This window comes from Myotis myotis, unplaced genomic scaffold (genome assembly GCF_014108235.1).
Source record: "Myotis myotis isolate mMyoMyo1 unplaced genomic scaffold, mMyoMyo1.p scaffold_m19_p_18, whole genome shotgun sequence".
In the NCBI taxonomy this organism is placed as follows: Eukaryota; Metazoa; Chordata; class Mammalia; order Chiroptera; family Vespertilionidae; genus Myotis; species Myotis myotis.
In genome coordinates, this window is record NW_023416322.1 from 19822726 (window position 1) to 19839157 (window position 16432).

Here is a 16432-nt window from a genome sequence, read left to right on the forward strand (position 1 = left end):
TATGTACTCATCCAGCATTTGGTTAACCAGAAATCTCTGCCAATGAGCACTCCTACATTTTGACAGTACAATGCAAGTAAATGCTCTTAGTGAGACTGTGGGGCCCCTCAGATTTCTGCAGTGCTTTTTCTGAATCATAAATTCATAGAACTTTATAGCTCAGAGCGACCTCAGAGAACATCTCCACTAATGCCACCTCCCCTTCCTCCCATGTGTTTGGCAAACATGGCTAGTCACTCAAGATATTTTTCAAAGATGGTTTTGGACATGGTCTCAGAATCCTTCTCCAGGTAATCAAATCCATCGACTGCAAACTGTATGCAGTGTGAAACCCACCTGTCATCTGTGGTTCCTCCCCCTAGTTCTGCAGATGGTAAAATGCCCTAAGAGAGGCTGAGTTGCTTCCCAAGGTTCCAAGGCCCATGAAAAGCAGAGCAGGAAGCAGAACTCTAACTCTGCTCTAGCATCCTTCCCTTTACTCACACATCTAATAAAGATGGGATTAGTTTGAGATTGTTTGAATGTAAAATGTGTTTTAAGGCAGTTTGATTTTTTCAAAATTCAGAAGCCAAACAAATCTATATAGCAATGTATTAAGTATTATATGTGATTAAACAGAAATTTCTAAATTCATGAACCCCAAGAAATACCCTGGCTTCAGATAAGTCTCCTGATCATGTTAATTACTCAGTAAACATTTGAGAACTTACTTTGCCTCTATTCTCTGCTAAACTCTGGCAGAAAAAATATAATATAAGGTGTGGTCTTTTGTACTTGAGGAACTTGCTGTGTAGGGCATTAAGCACCCACTTCAGATCCCATCGTTTTATCCTCTGGCTCCAGCCGGATGGACTCCCAGAAAACATGTTGGAGGGAGTGAAGACAGCAGAAGGAGGAAGGTGGAAGAAAAGAGCCCCCCACTATGATGGGCTGCACTGTCTCTGTCCAGAGGTCATGCTGGAGTCCTAACTCCCAGGATCTCAGAAGGGACTGTATTCGGATGTAAGGTAAAGAGGTGACTGCGCCAAAGTGAGGCTGTTAGAGTGGCCCTAATTCAACTTGACTGGTGTTTTTATAAGAAGGGGAATATGGACACATGAAGCAACAGCCGGCACATACACAGAGAGAAAGACCACGTGAGGACACAGCGAAAAGCTGAACATCTTCAAGCCAATGAGAGAAGCCTCAGGAGAAACCAAATCTGCTGACACCTCCATCTTGAACTTCCAGCCTCCAGGACTGGGAGAAAACACATTCCTGTTGTTGAAGCCCCCAGCCTGTGGTATTTCTGGCTTCACTAGCAAACAGATACACCTAACTACTAATAATGGCTCCATCATCAGAGCAGGCTCAATCACGGGAGAACCTTGAGAGTGAGCAGAGGCCTCTACTAAGCCAAGAGTTGACTTTCTGAGAGTTCCAAGCGACTGTGGAAGACTCCCGGAGGACGAAAGTGGAGGCATCACCTTGGATGTGCCAAGGAAAACCTGAGGATAGAAGCGGAAGTGAGGCAGCTCTGGTGGATCAGTGCCAAGGAGAGGTAGCAAAGTGCATGTCGACTTAATACATCCAGGAGAAGGGAGTAGGGACTCTATCACTCCAGGGCACCGTCACTAGGCCAGGGCACTCCGGGCAGTGAGAACGGCCTCATGTAGACGTCTTAGCTCAGCAGGGTCTTGTATGTTTCCTGAAGAGGGCATATGCTCATGGTGGGGTTGACAGACGGGCTCCGTGGGTATACGGTCCCCCACCTATGCACTGTAGAGACTAAGCTTGAGACAGGCAAGGACTCTGGCAAGAGTCAGGACTCCACCGCATGAAACACTGAGCTAGCAGTGAAGAATGTCTCCCTCTTATCCTCACACACACACAATCCTACCTATACTTCCTACAGGGTCTCCCTGGCTACTGAGAAGATACACAAAATGCAGCACAAAGCAGCATGGGAGAAGGAAAAAGCATCATGTCTAGATAGCAGTCAAGAGCTTGAGACATGCCCTGCTGCTTCCGGCTGGGTGACATAACGGGATCTTCAGCCTCGCTGTGAGGTGGGGATGATCATATCAATCTCACGGCTCTAGTGAAAACCAAGTGTGATAAAATACGGTCATGTTTGAAGCCATTATGGAACTCCATAAATGCTAGTGGCCTTGGCAATTATTAAATGTACTTACCATATCTCTTTCTGATTATTAAGTTGTCCTATCTTACTGGCAGATTGACTTACAATGTAGACATGCATTTTATGACCAGTTAGACTTTGAGCAATTGAGGGAAACAGCCATATGTTCATTTTTTTCCCTGTCTTCCCTTTATGTGTATTAGAGAACTTTGCATGCAAATGAGCATTTAACAAGCACCTATTTCACCAATGTCCAGTCCACCCTGTGGTTCTATGCTTGGAAATGGTTCCATGGCCACCCACCAACCCTGACTGTAGTATTTTAACACTCAAATTTTCCCCTATCCTATGATCTCCTTCATGTCTCTGCCATCAGTCATCTCATAACTCAAGCCAGCCTGCACACTGCCACCAAGATCTTTCTGAAACACTATTTTTAAAACATTCAATTTCTTATGCAAAAACTTTTAGTCAGTGACTGACTACTCACAGAGAAATGTTCTAACTCCCTAGCTTGGCATTCAAGGCCTCACATAATGTAGCACCAACCACACACCCATATGTCATGACCTTCCTAACAAATCTTCCACTATGGTCAATGTGGCCTGCTCGTTGATGCTATACAAGGAATATTTGCTGCATAAGTAGATGGATGTTTGACCAGCACCACAGAAATGACCATATCATGCCCAATTCTACCTCCTTGTTTTTGTCCATGCTCTTCTTCCCACCTGGAGTGTCTCTCTGTCTTAGGGCCACTGATTACACATATGACTAAGATATAACTGTTGCTATTTAGAGTTTTGTATATACTACCCACACAGCCACACACAGGAGCCTTCCCTCTCTCTCGTACTTAAGTCCCTCCAGTGCTGAAAGACCAGCTCAAGCCTCATCTCCTAAAGCAGAGGTGGGGAATGTCCAGCCCACGGGCCATATAAAGCCCGAGAAATCATTTGATCTGCTCCTGCCAAGGCATTAGGGGTGAGTTAATTAAATGTTTGACCAAACATAGCAGGCTAATTTTTAAGTTGATAATTTTGTATGGCTCGCGAATGATTTTATAAATATCCAAATGGCCCTTGAGAGAAAAAAGGTTCCCCACCCCTGTCCTATGGGAACAAACCTTTTCTGACTCCATGGTGCTCAGGACTGTCTCTCTTCTTAGCATTCCTCATGACACATTGCCTACACCATGCCCTTGGCTTCTATCACCCTCCCTCCTGCATTATGACTTGAACATCCATGTAAGTCCACCAGATAATAAGTCCCTTAAGGGGACACTCCATCTCTTCTACTTCAATGCATCCCCATATCCATCCCATTGCTACGAACGCAGGGCCATCCATTTGGGGCGCCTTGGAAGGGAGCACTGTCTGACACGAGTTCTCACTTTCATGGGCAGTCAAGTGTTGACCAGCCCTAAGTATGCTTTGATCTGTGTTATCTCTGACCCATTTGTCAACTTTGCTCAAAGTCTCACCCTGAGATGAATGAACCCGAAGAAAAACAAGAAATGACTTCAACTGCACATGTCTGCACAGGTTTCAACACGTGGATGAGGGGTGTCAGCATGAAGTGACATTATCTGCATATCTGTCATAGCGATCAGGATGTACTCCCCTTCACAGCAAGAATGATGACACGCTGACTCACCACATGAGGCTGCCTTCCCAGTAGTGAAGCTGGCGTATGCTGACCCAGCCCACCTCCCTCACTAGGCGCACCTGGAGAGTGAACAGGTACTTGTATTGTGCAGCTCACTTGGCTAGTGACCTGAAACCGATCAATGGCTCCCCAAAGAGGAAAACCTACCCGGGACATATACTAATGGAACACATGATAGCAACTTTGTTCTCATCTAGTTTTCATGGCCGTCTATGTGCTACAATAATAAACACAATAATGTAAAATATGTGTAAAATAAAACAAGATAAAAATAAAACCATGGATAAGTTCTAATAACCGAGACATGTATCTGTTCACCGCAAATCTCTTCTCTGAACTCCAGAGTCATATGTCCGGCTGCCTATTCAAGTTCCGCTGTGGTTGTGCAATAGCCACCTCAAACTTAACATGTCGAAAACTGAGCTCCTGGTGGTCCCCTCACAAGCCTGTTTCTCCCACAATTTCCCCCATATTAGTAGTTACAATGCCATTTTACTAGATTTTCGGGCCCCAAACCTTCAAGTTACCCTTCAAGTCCCCTCTCTCACACATCCTACTTCTGGTTCATCAATAAATGTGTCAGCCTTTCTTTCAAAACCTACCCAGAATTCCACTCCTTCTCACTTCTACCACCTGGTCTAAGCCACCACCAGCTCTTGGATCACTGCCATGGACTCCACACTGATCTCTGTTCTCCCACCTTTGCCCTCATTCAGTCTGTTCTCAACACAGCAGCCAGAGTGACCCTGTTGTCACTGCCATCTTCAAAGGTCTCTGAAGGCTTTCTATCTCACCCGAAGTGAAAAGTGAAAGCATCACCATGACTTACAGGGCCAAAAATGACCTGTGTCCCACATCTGACCTCATCTCCTACTACTGCCCTCCTGTCTATAAACTCTACCCAGACCGTCCTCATAGCTCTTCCTCGACCTCTCTGGGTTCTCTGGGTCTTCTCCTACCTTACGGCTTTCAGACCTGCTAGTCCTTCTCAGAAAGCTTGTTCCCCCAGATATCCATATGTCTTAATTCCTAGCTTTCTTTGGGTCTTTATTCAAAAGTCCACTTTCCCTGAGGCCTTTCATAATTACCCTATATAATAAAAGGGTAATATGCAAATCAACCAAACAGCGGAATCACCTGTCGCTATGACACGCAATGACCACCACGGGGCAGACACTCAACGCAAAAGCTGCTCTCTGGTGGTCAGTGTGCTCTCACAGGGGGAGCGCCACTCAGCCACAAGCCTGGCTGACAGCTGGTGAGTGCAGCAGTGGTGGCAGGAGCCTCTCCCACCTCCGTAGCAGCGCTAAGAATGTCCAACTGTGGCTTAGGTGGGGAGCGGGCCTAAGCAGTCAGTCAGATATCTCCTGAGGGCTTCCAGACTGCTAAAGGGCACTGGCTGGGCTGAGGGACACTCCCCCCCCCCCCCCCCCGCTCCAGTGCATGAATGTCATGCACCGGGCCTCTAGTCCTTTATAAAATAGCACCATCAGGTCCTCCTACCAAAACCTCCCATGTCCCTTCAGATGGTAACCCCTTCTATCACATTATGTATATAACTTTTTTGTTTGCTTGTACATTGTTCAGAATGTAAGTTCCATGAAGGCAGAGCTTTGAATCATTTTTGCTCCCTACTGTGCCTAGTACATAACAGATGCTCAATAAAAATTTGTTATACAAGCAAACTTTAATAAACTGAAAGCCACTGTATACCTGTGACCCCCCCAAAAAAATTTTTTTGATAATCTTGAAGTACTTTAGGACCAGATTAAGCAGACATTCTGAAAATTACCTTCAAGAATAACTAACCTTAAAGAAATTTTTATTGGCAGCAGCTATGTATTTGATCTTCATTCAACAAACATTTATTGAGCACATAATATGTGCCAGGTACTGAAATAGGTGCTAGGGAGACAACAGTGACCAAGGAAAATATAGCTAATGACCTTTTAAAATATACACTCTAGCAGAATTAGATCTTAACTTCACCAAGTAGTGAAGCATCTCTGGATATTAATTATGTTGTCTATAAAATATAGATGATGAAACTTCACCTACCCAAGGTCAAAGGACTCAACCAGATGATTTTTTGATATCTCTTTTCTCACTATGGATCATATCTGCCACGCCCATTGTCATCCCATCTCTGGCATCTTCCTGTTCTCCCCAACAGCATTTCTATCTGGTTCACCTAGTCCCCCCATCTCACATATCCACATAAATATAGATACACAATCGATTCATATTTGGTTCATCTGTAACATTCAAGGCATCTCTGCAAATTAAATGTCATGCAGGGCCTCAGTGTCTGCATCTTTGGGCCCAGGAGCAAGGCAGGGGGAAACGACATATCAAGTTCAGAGTCTAACAAAAAGGAGTTGCCATGCTATCCCAAGAAGCTTTCTTCCCACTGAAAATACCTTCCCTCAGTTCTGGGCACACCCAGCTCAATGTGGACAAAGCAGCAGTCACCGCGATGACATGAAAAGCCCTAATGGCACTTCCAAAGGAGTCATTGTGCTAATACCACATCACTCTGTCACTGTCACAACGTTGTACCCCTTAAAATACCCAGAGTCATTTGGGCTCTTTTGTAATGGAGAGAGGTGTGGGAGGAAATCTTTCCTTGGGAGAACATGGAGAAGGAGGGGCCTTCGGCAGCGTGGCAAAGAACATGGTATACACTTAAGCCTGCAGCACCTCTCGCTGCTATAATTGGGCATGATGGGGGAGTGGGAGAAGGGAAGCAGAAGTCCTTGATAAAGAGGATTAGCATGAAAGAGATAAGCATAAACGCTACTAAATCATAGTCAGAGAGGCAACCAATCAGAACCAAGGTACCCAAGAAAGTTGCAACAATTCAGTTTGTGGCTGGACAAACTCAGATCCCAGACTCTCCGTGTCCCAGTCTCCTGCTAATTTAGTCTTCCATTCTGTATTTTCTAGTGGAACATAACTCACCAGAATGAACAAAACAGGCACTCAAGACATCGATTAGGAGACACGAATTGCTTATAAAAAACACACCTTAGATATAAAGATGCACAGAAAGGTTGGAACAGAAGAGCACATTAAACCCCACCAAGTAAGAAGGAAATACTAAAGAACAGAAATAAATATAAAAAGTTTACACTATAGAAAATCAACAGAACCAAGAATTATTTTTTGAGAAGACTAAATCAAATTGATAAACTTCTAGCAAGATTGATAAAAAATAAATAAAATAGAAAAAAAGAAGCATAGATTATCAATATCAGAAATGAAACAAAAAACAGGACATCACTACAGATCCGATGGATATTAAAAAAGATAATAATGGATGATTAACAACTTTATGTAACTACATTTGAAAATTAAGATTCAATGGATATATTATTTTAAGGCACAACTTAAAAGACAGACACAAGAGAGGTAGGAAAGCCCAACAGTCTGATGTCTAGCAAATAACAAAACAAAAAAAACTGTATTAAATTCTTTATATTGATCTTTGCGTTGATCATGACTTTTCTCCTTCCTTCTTTTAATACAGTGAATTATATTAATTTTCCACTATTAAACAAACTTGGAACTTGGATAAAGTCAAAATAAAATGGGGGGGGGGGTGCGGAGACAACCCCATGGAGTCCAGATGGCTTCATGAATAAATTATAAGGAAACAACCTCAATTCCTCAATTTACAATTTTTTCCAAAGAACAGGAAAAAAAGAGGGGACATACCTTGCTTTGCAAGTGAAACCTACCCTTGATATCAAAACTTGCCCAGGACATTTCAAGAAAAGAAAAGTAACAGGTCAATCCCTGTTTTGAACATATATAATGTAATCCTAAACCAGAATACAGCAAATCAAACCCAGTGACATAGAAAAACCACAGCACAACAAAGTTGGTGTTAGTCTAGGACTGAAAGTTTAACAATGGAAAATCAGTGTAATTCACTATATTAAAAGAATATACAGAAAATTTGTGATCAATGCAATAAATAGAGAAAAATAATTTAATGCAGTTCAACCTCTCTCTGTGTTCATGACTTTAAAAACACACACACACACAAAACTAGCAATTTAGGAATAGCAGAAAACTGTCTTGGCCTGAAAAATGTTATATATGAAAACCTACAGCAAACATCATATTTAATGAGAAAATACTGAAAGCTTTCCCACTGGGACTGTGAATAAGAAAAGAACATCCATTTTTACCACTTCCATTTAATTTGTACTGGAGATCCCAGCCAGTGCAATAAGAAAGAGAAATAATGGTATGAAGATTGGGAAAGAAGAACTAAAACTCTCATTATTTGCAGATGTCATGATTATGTATGCAGAAAATCCAAAAGGTTCTTCAGATATAATATTAAAATAAATAAGTGAATTTAGCAAGACAGCTGGATACAAGTTCAATATACAAAATTCATTTTATGTTGATATACTGGCAAAATGTATTAGAAAACAAACTTTAAAAATAATACCAATGACAAGAGCATTAAAAACCATTGTTTAATAAAAGATGCATCTGTATCAGACCTCTGCATAGAATCCTACAAAAGATTACTGAGAAAAATTAAGGGAGATACAATAAATGGAGGAATGCACCGAGTTCATGAATAACCTATATAGTCCCAATAACCTACAGAATGCAGTTCCAGTCTTAACTCCAGCAGGATTTTTTGGTTTTTTTTTTTTAGCAAAATTGACAATTCTAAAATATATGTGGAAGTGCTAAGAGGAAAAAAAAGTAGCCAAGACAAACCTGAAACAAGGATAAATTTGGAGGAATTCTATTACTGCATATCAAAATTTATTATGAAGCTACAATTATTAAGAAACTGTGGTATTTGGTGCAAACAGAGACATAATGAAATGAGTCGTGAGTCCAGAAATGGACTCATACACATATTGCCAGTTGATTTAGGATAAAGGTGACAGAGAGAGTAATGAAGAATAGTCTTTCCAATAAATAGTGCTAGGTCAATTGGACATCCATATGGGAAAGAAAATGAATCTTAACTCCCACTTACAACATACATGGAAATCAATTCTGGGTGGATTGAAAACTAAATGTGAAAAATAAACCAATAAAACTTGAAGAAAATACGACAGGAGAATATCTCCATGACCTTGAAGTGGGAAAAGTTCCTGCACTAACCTGACAGTTTTGTGTATTCAAAAGGTGAATGAGGGGGTTTCTTGCTGGTTATTGTCGATTATAGTAGCTATTCAAGAAAGCATTTATAAATGTGGTGTGTATGTATGTGTGCACGTGTATGTGCATGTATGTGTACACGTGTGTGTGTGTGCGTGTGTGTGTGTGTGTGTGTGTGTGAATCTTTACTCCATGGGAGTGTCCCAACCATCTGCTACTGAATACGGCCCAGAGAAGAGTGGGATCAAATCGGAAAAAGGGATAACACCAAGGGCTACTGCCTGGAGGTCAGACAGAATTCTAGGAGGCCCCATAACCATCATAAATACCATTTTTTTTTAGGATCCATATGATATTTTTATTCCATGATATGAGTAAGATGGCAAATTCTGTTTCCATAGTAATTTATCAGAATCCATGGTTTCACTTACTACATGACGTGGATAAACAATAATCACCTAAAATACTGTGTGTTATAAAAGAAAATTCCTAAGTAATTGTATTTTTATAGTATTACTTTATAGAGAGATATGCTAATTTTAAATACTGTTGGGACATATGCTAATGTCCCAACAGTATTTAAATTTAAGTAGCATTACATAGTTTAAAACGTTCTAAAAGTAACCATCATAAATACCATTTTCCCCTTTAAAAGATGGTGAGGCCTGGCTGCTTTGACACAGTGTTCAGAGCATCAACCCAAAGGTTGGTCAAGGACACATACGTCCCTTTGTAGGTTCATGCCCATCTACACTCCAAAATCTGGCCCCATGCACGAGTCTCTCACACACCTGATTCTCAGCCCCAAGAACTGACTTGCTTCTCTGACCAAGCTTTCCAATGACAAGTAAAACCATGCAAGAACCAGGGCCTGCATGTGCTCACGTTAATCCATCACCCTCCCTCAGGTAAAATGCCTGTGAGGCCAATTGTAATTTCAGTGTTTCCCAGAGCAAAAAGAGCGAGTCCTGTGACGGGAAAGGTCCGTGACTTTAGCCATCCCTTCAGGAGGGCAGCAGCCCAGGCGACCTGAAGTCCAGCCCAGACCAGAGCACCTCCTACCCTACAGGTGGGATGGGTCCTTCCTACACTTTCCTCCGGGGTTCTTCCTTCCGTTGCTCCCACAGGTGGCCAGCACCCCCTCTGAGGGTCACCTTCTGTTCACATATGCTAATGTCCCAACAGTATTTATTGTGATTTGTCCTGGGAGAGAGAAACTAGAAGGTGATCTAACAACCTCTGCTCTTAGCTTTGTGTATCGACACGCAGAGGGTTCAGAGGATCAGGACGATGTGTTCTACACGCCCAACTGATGGGCTTTTCTCAGCCTTTCTGGACCAGCGCCCAGCACGTGGAAGGTGGATAGGGTAGGGCTGGGGATGTGCTCTGTGCTGGCAACTCTCTAACTGCATCAGGTGAGTTAGGAGTTCTCACTATGGAGCTACATGGAGATCCCTCAGCCATCCTGATTTCACCCACCTGCATATGAGGCTCACCTGTGCCGCTTACCAGCTGGGTGATCTTAAAGCAAAATATACCAATAAAACTTGAAAATAAGATAGGGGAATATTTGTATTGTTTGACTCACTCGCAGCCTGTTTTGTCATCTACAAACAGCAGCTAATAAACAGTTCTCTCTCACAGAACGGTTGTGAACATTAAATAAGATAATGCAGAAAGGAACTAAACAGTGCTTGATGCCACAATGACTGAACGGCTGTGATGATTTGCACTGGCTCATTAGTAATCTTCTTACAGCTTGCACGCAAGCACCCAAAGCCCTCCCCACCCCGCCCCGTACAGTCCCAGAGCCCCTTCCTCCGCACTAAGTGAGTCTGGGGTCCCTGCCCACCTGCCCACTGTGCCTCTCTCGCTATTTTTATTCTGCCACACTTGGGACTATTATTCCTAAACACTTCCCCATCATACCCAGCTGTTTCCTGTTTCAAATCCCCCGGTCAAAAATCATCCTTTCCACACATCTTGCCTCCATTCCCTTACCACTGACAAACCACCACAACAACCAAGGAAATAAAAACAAACAAACAAACATCTCTCAAACAAACAAACAAAAAAAAAGGTTTTAAACAAAAGGGAGCATGGAAGAGCGGAACAGCCAGGAAATAAGACGGCCCTATTGCAAGGCTTTCTGCCAGGGCCCTCACCTCCTGGGGCGAGGCTGTATTTTCCTGTTTGTCTGATTTCAGGCCTAAGCCCGAAGGCAGCCCCAGCATTTTACTTTGTTTCCGAGGAGCCCTGATGCACCTTTTGTGCCTGGCGGATGATAAATAAGGATTGGCATTACAATAAAGGCATGGCACCAGATAGATGGGCAGGAGGTGGCCCTGCTGGGCAAAGCTAGGAAAAAAGCCAGGGAAGAAAAGTGCTCTGTCTTCATTTCCTTTTCCCAAGCTCAGTGCTCTCTGCAGACCCCAGAGGCTCCCCTCTGGCTGTGGTTGTCCTGAGTGGAAAGCTGCCTGCCTGCTCCGGGCTGCGGAGGGCGTAGGTCGCACTGCCCCAGCCCCGCCGGCTCAGAGCCCTCAGTCGGTCATTCCCTAGTCCTACGGTAACACCAGCAGAAATGTGGAAGAGGCCTCCAACCCCAGGAAGCAGGCAGCTACAGCAGAGATGCGCCAGGGCAGACCGCTGGCACCAAGGCCCTGGCATGGGACTAGAAAGGGGGGAGTGCAAGCAAAGGGGGTCCCGCCCAGAAATGCCAGCGTTGGGGCCTCTCTGTGAACACACCCAATGAATGACAGCCGCATAGCCAAGCCCCATCCACGCCCAAAGGTCCTCGAGTTCATCCAGCATTTTCCATTCTCACTTGGCTGTCACTCACCCCAGGCCCTTGTCCCCTCCCATCAGGCCCCTTTACAACAGCCTTCCAGTCACACCTGGCTTCCCTCAACCCACGTACCTCTGCTTAAAACACTCCTCCGAACAGAGTTTTCATAATGGCTCTTCTCTGTGGAAACATCCTCTTAAAGTCCCTTGTCAGCAGGACGAAACCCAAGGGTCCAGGCCTGGCAACCACAGCCTCTGAGCTCAGTCGGCGCCCCCTCCTTCTTAAATCCTATTTCTCACTGATTTCAGCTGCTCCCTAAATCCATTCCAGCCGCTCTGCTTCTGCTCGCACATTGACCTCACCTGGGCATTCTCGTGACTCAGGTCTGTTGTGCTCCTTACTCTCTGCCTGTCTCCCCTCCCCCACCTATTCTCGGCCCTTCTCTGTGCCCTAGCCCTGCAGCTTGTCCCAGACCAGAGCACCTCCTACCCTACAGGAGAGAGCTGGGCGCAAGCCTTCCCCAACTGCCTCCAGCTTCAGTGTGGCAATTCTGGGTGGGCCGGCCCCTCTGTGATGACTGTCCGGGAGCCCCTCGCCCCCTTTCCTGCTCCCCGCTTTCACTGGCTCATCACCCCATGTCCTCACCTTGCCCGAGGGAGGGGGGTGAGGGGGGAATGGCAGCCCCCGGTATCTGGTCCCTGGGGTCCCCACAGGGCTTGTTGGCCCTGACCACATCTCTTCAATACTCCTTTCATGGAATCCTCTTTGAACCCAGCTGAAGTGCCTGCTGTTTCCTACCAGGATCCAGCTCGAAACACCGTCTTCCCAGCCTCACTCCAAACCCCACCTCCTCCAAGAACTTTCTTTCCCTCTGTAGCTGAGAGATGGCTCATCTCTCGTCACTCCCCAACATCCTTTCTTCATTTCAACCCTCGGTGGAGCTTTACTGTTTTCAAAGCGTTTGACATAAATGAACTCGTCTGTTCCTCACGACAACCCTGAAAGATAGACAAGGTGCTATTATCGTTAATAATCTCGTTCGCATTTTGCAGAGAGCTGAAGCTCCTAGCGAGCAAGAGTCGTGGCAAGAACACGCAGCTGTTAGGTCGTCGTCGTAACGCAGGTGGTTTGGGCCACTGGCTGTGGGGGTGCCGGAGATACACCAAAAAAACAGGGCCAGGTAAGAAGGAGCCTTCAGGCCCAGGCTCTTCCCTACACCTTTCTCACTGCCCTGCCCGCCCCCGCCCGGTGCTTGAATCCACGCCCCGGACACCGGACACCCTGGTGGTCAATACATTCATTCACTTGTTCAGTCTCTACAATGGGCCGGCAGGGTGCCACCCCCCGCGGTGCCATGGTGAGCAAGACCAGCACTGCTCTGCTCTCGTGGGGTTCACGCCAGCAGGAGGCACGCGTTACATAAGACATTACACAAACCGCTGCAATAGTACAACGGTGGTGAGTGCTCCTCCGAAGGAAAACAGACAGAGTCTGGGTGTGCCTTGGTTTAGGGCGGATGCTCAGGGAAGATTTTCCTGGGGGTTCATCCTTCAGACTGGGATCTAAGAGATGAGTAGGAGTTAACGAGAAAGGAGAGGGCTCCCGAGGGGAGAAATGCCCATGCATACAGAACAGTAGGCCCAAAGGTTCTGAGGTTGGTGTCTCGGGGAAGGGGGTGAGGGGTGCATCATTCTGACAGAGCCTAGCACGGCCACAGTACAAACCCGAGGGCCACCGAGGCCAGAGGCTGGCAGAGGCCACGTGCCTTGAGGGCCGTGTTAAAGATTTCTGTCTATATTTCAAGTGCAGCAGGAATCCAATAAAGGGTTTGCGAAGGACAGTGGCCTGGGAGATGTGCGTAGTTTAGGAATCATTCTGGCTGCAGAGGAGAGGAGGGACTGAAGATGCAGCAGCGGGAAGCCTGGGAAGACGGTCAGGAGGTGGCGCCATCACCAGGGAAAGGAGGTGGTGGCTGATTGGCGCAGTCGCAGTGGGTGGAGGCCTGGGGACGGGCTGGGATATACTTTGGAGGTGGCACCCCAAGACTTGGTGTTGGATGGGGACAGAAGGTGAAGGAGTGGGGGGATGACATGGAGGCTTGTGGCTCATGCACCCAAATAGATGGGGTGGGGAGACTGGGAAAAGGGGCCAGCAGGAGGGTCCCGACATCAGGTTAAGGCTCGTTAATGCGGGGTATTTAGGAATGGTGCTCACAGGAAGCAATTAGCCATATTACCCTGGAGCTCAGAAGAGAGTTCTGGGCTAGAAATATAAACTCAAGTCATCAGCATATGGTCAAGGGACTTCCAACTATATCCCCAGAGAGAGTGTGTGAAAATAAATGAGGGCCTGAAGGAGAAAAAGCAACCAGAGAGAGGCAGAAGGACAAAGGACCTTGCAGGCCACGAAAGCCGTGAGCTTCAAGAGGAGGCGCGGAGCAACTGCTGCAGGTCAGTGAGACAAAGCATCACATACGAGTCTATGTCCATAGACCCCAGGCCACATGGCTGAGTTTCACAAGCTCAAAGGACCTCCAGTTCACATCCAGCCCACTGGCATGAAAGTCTGCCCTAAAATCGCCATCTGCACGCATACCCGTGAGGTAGAGCCTGCACCCTCTGCTGAAGCTCCCCAAGACATGGCCCCCTCTCCCCAACCACATCAGAACCAGGACAGGGACGCCCAGGCCCGCCTTTCAGACTCTGGGCAGTGGCGAGTGCTGCTCGAGGGCCCCTGGGAGGCGACAGAAAGAGCTGCAGAGACAGACAATGCGATCTGTGCTGGATCCCGAAATGCTAGGAACACTGGGTGCTGATTAAATTTTCATGCCTCCTGACAGACTTTCCCCCTGCCTCTTTTTCCTGTGTTTTCTTTTTCCATTGTTATTCCTGTTTCAAATGCATAAAGAAGAGAAAACAATAAAGGGATTCTCTTCTTGCATGTGTTTTGGCTTGAGGTGTTAGTACTGGCTTGGGCATCACTCTGGCTTCCAGGATAAGTGGTGCCATAGCACCTGGAAAACGGAGTGTGTGCACATGCATGCACCACACACACACATAACACATGCATGCACAGACACAAACATATGCACGTACCACACGCGCACACATACACATGTACAAATGTGCACACCGATGCACACATTCACATGTGCACACACTCACACATTTGCACACATGCACACACCACTCACATATGCACACATGGATACAAACATGCACACACATGCATGCACATATGCTCACAGGACTCTGGCCCCCCTGCTTTCTGACCCTGTTCCTCACTCCCTCCCCTGCTTCTCTCTCTTCTTCAGGCAGCCCTGTCCTTCCTTTTGTCCGTGTTCTGCCTCCCTCTCCCCAGCTGCGTTTTCTTCCTCATTGTTCTAATTTCTCTCCCTGGTTAAGTGCATGAATGCCTGGGCATGCACACCCACTCAGAATTACTTTCTTTTCTCTCCTTCCTCCCTCGCTCACTCATTCTCTGGACAGTTCTTATTTCCATCTCAGAGAAGAGCTATCCAATGGCGAGCGGGTCTCTGCACAAAGACAAGGGTAACGGCCTGGCCCGGTCCCCATGCTCAGAATGACAGTGGACCCCCCTTGTCTCTCCCACACATGCGGGGTTTAGGACCACTGTCCCCCCCTTGTTCTAAATCAGACTGAGAAAGGATCCAAGATTCCCTCTGACCTCCATTAGAAACGCCCTCCTGGGCTAAGGGACGCAGCCCTGGGCCAAGTCCCCACCCCGGGAGAGTGGAGTGGCCCAGAGAGGCCGCCTGTCCTCCCTCCAGCTGGAATCTGGGCTCAGACCCAGGGCAAAGGTGTGTAGTAAGCACAGTTCTACCTCAGTCCCACAGGAAGCGTGACAGGCGACCCAATTTCGTAGCAAGTGACTTGGCAGCTGCTCGCCCTTGTCATTAGCATGTGGCACTGGGAGCCTAATTACAGCGTGAGGCCCAACACTGAGAAAAAACACGCCACTGGCCCCGATGTAATGCTGCCCCCAGGGGCCAAGCCCAACCACTCCACCTCTTCAGTTCCCAGACATTCCCCGAGGACAGTGCAGCCACTGGGCTCCTTCTCCCAAAGGCCTCCACAGCCCCCCCCCCCCCGCCCCCGCCCCAGCACTGTCAGGCCGGCCTGAAGGGTGCCATGCTCTGTGCTGGACCCAGATCCATCTGGGGAAGGTAATGGGGTCTGAGGGTCCTTATTACGCCCCAAAAGGAAGGCTGGCAGAGGTGCAGCGGGTTCCCCAAAGGCCCACACTCTGGCAGTGGATGGCACCCTGGTCTGAGGCAGGGCCAGGGTAAAACTATTCATCTGCTACAGGTTGCAGGTGGCGGAGGGGCTCGAAGCTGGACATATGGGTACCACTCCTGGGCCACAACGAGGAGCTTCCTTTCCAATCAGGATGAGTCCAGCCAATGCTAGAAGCCCAGCCCCTCTCTTAAAATTTAAGGGTTGTTCGTCTTCTACCACCACTCTCTGCCTGGGCTGCCTTCGGAGGTCCTCAAGGCGGCTGCTGCCGACCTGATCACCCTGCCCTGGGCACCTGGTGGTGATCCAACACATCACCAGAGATGGGAAGGCAGGCAATGGGCTCCTCCAAAAACCACAGAACCCTCCCAGGGTCATTAAGAATTCCTCAGTACAGAGGATCAAAGGTGAAAAATGCTTAACAGCATCTGATTAGTCTTCGAGTGTCCCAAACCCTCCAGG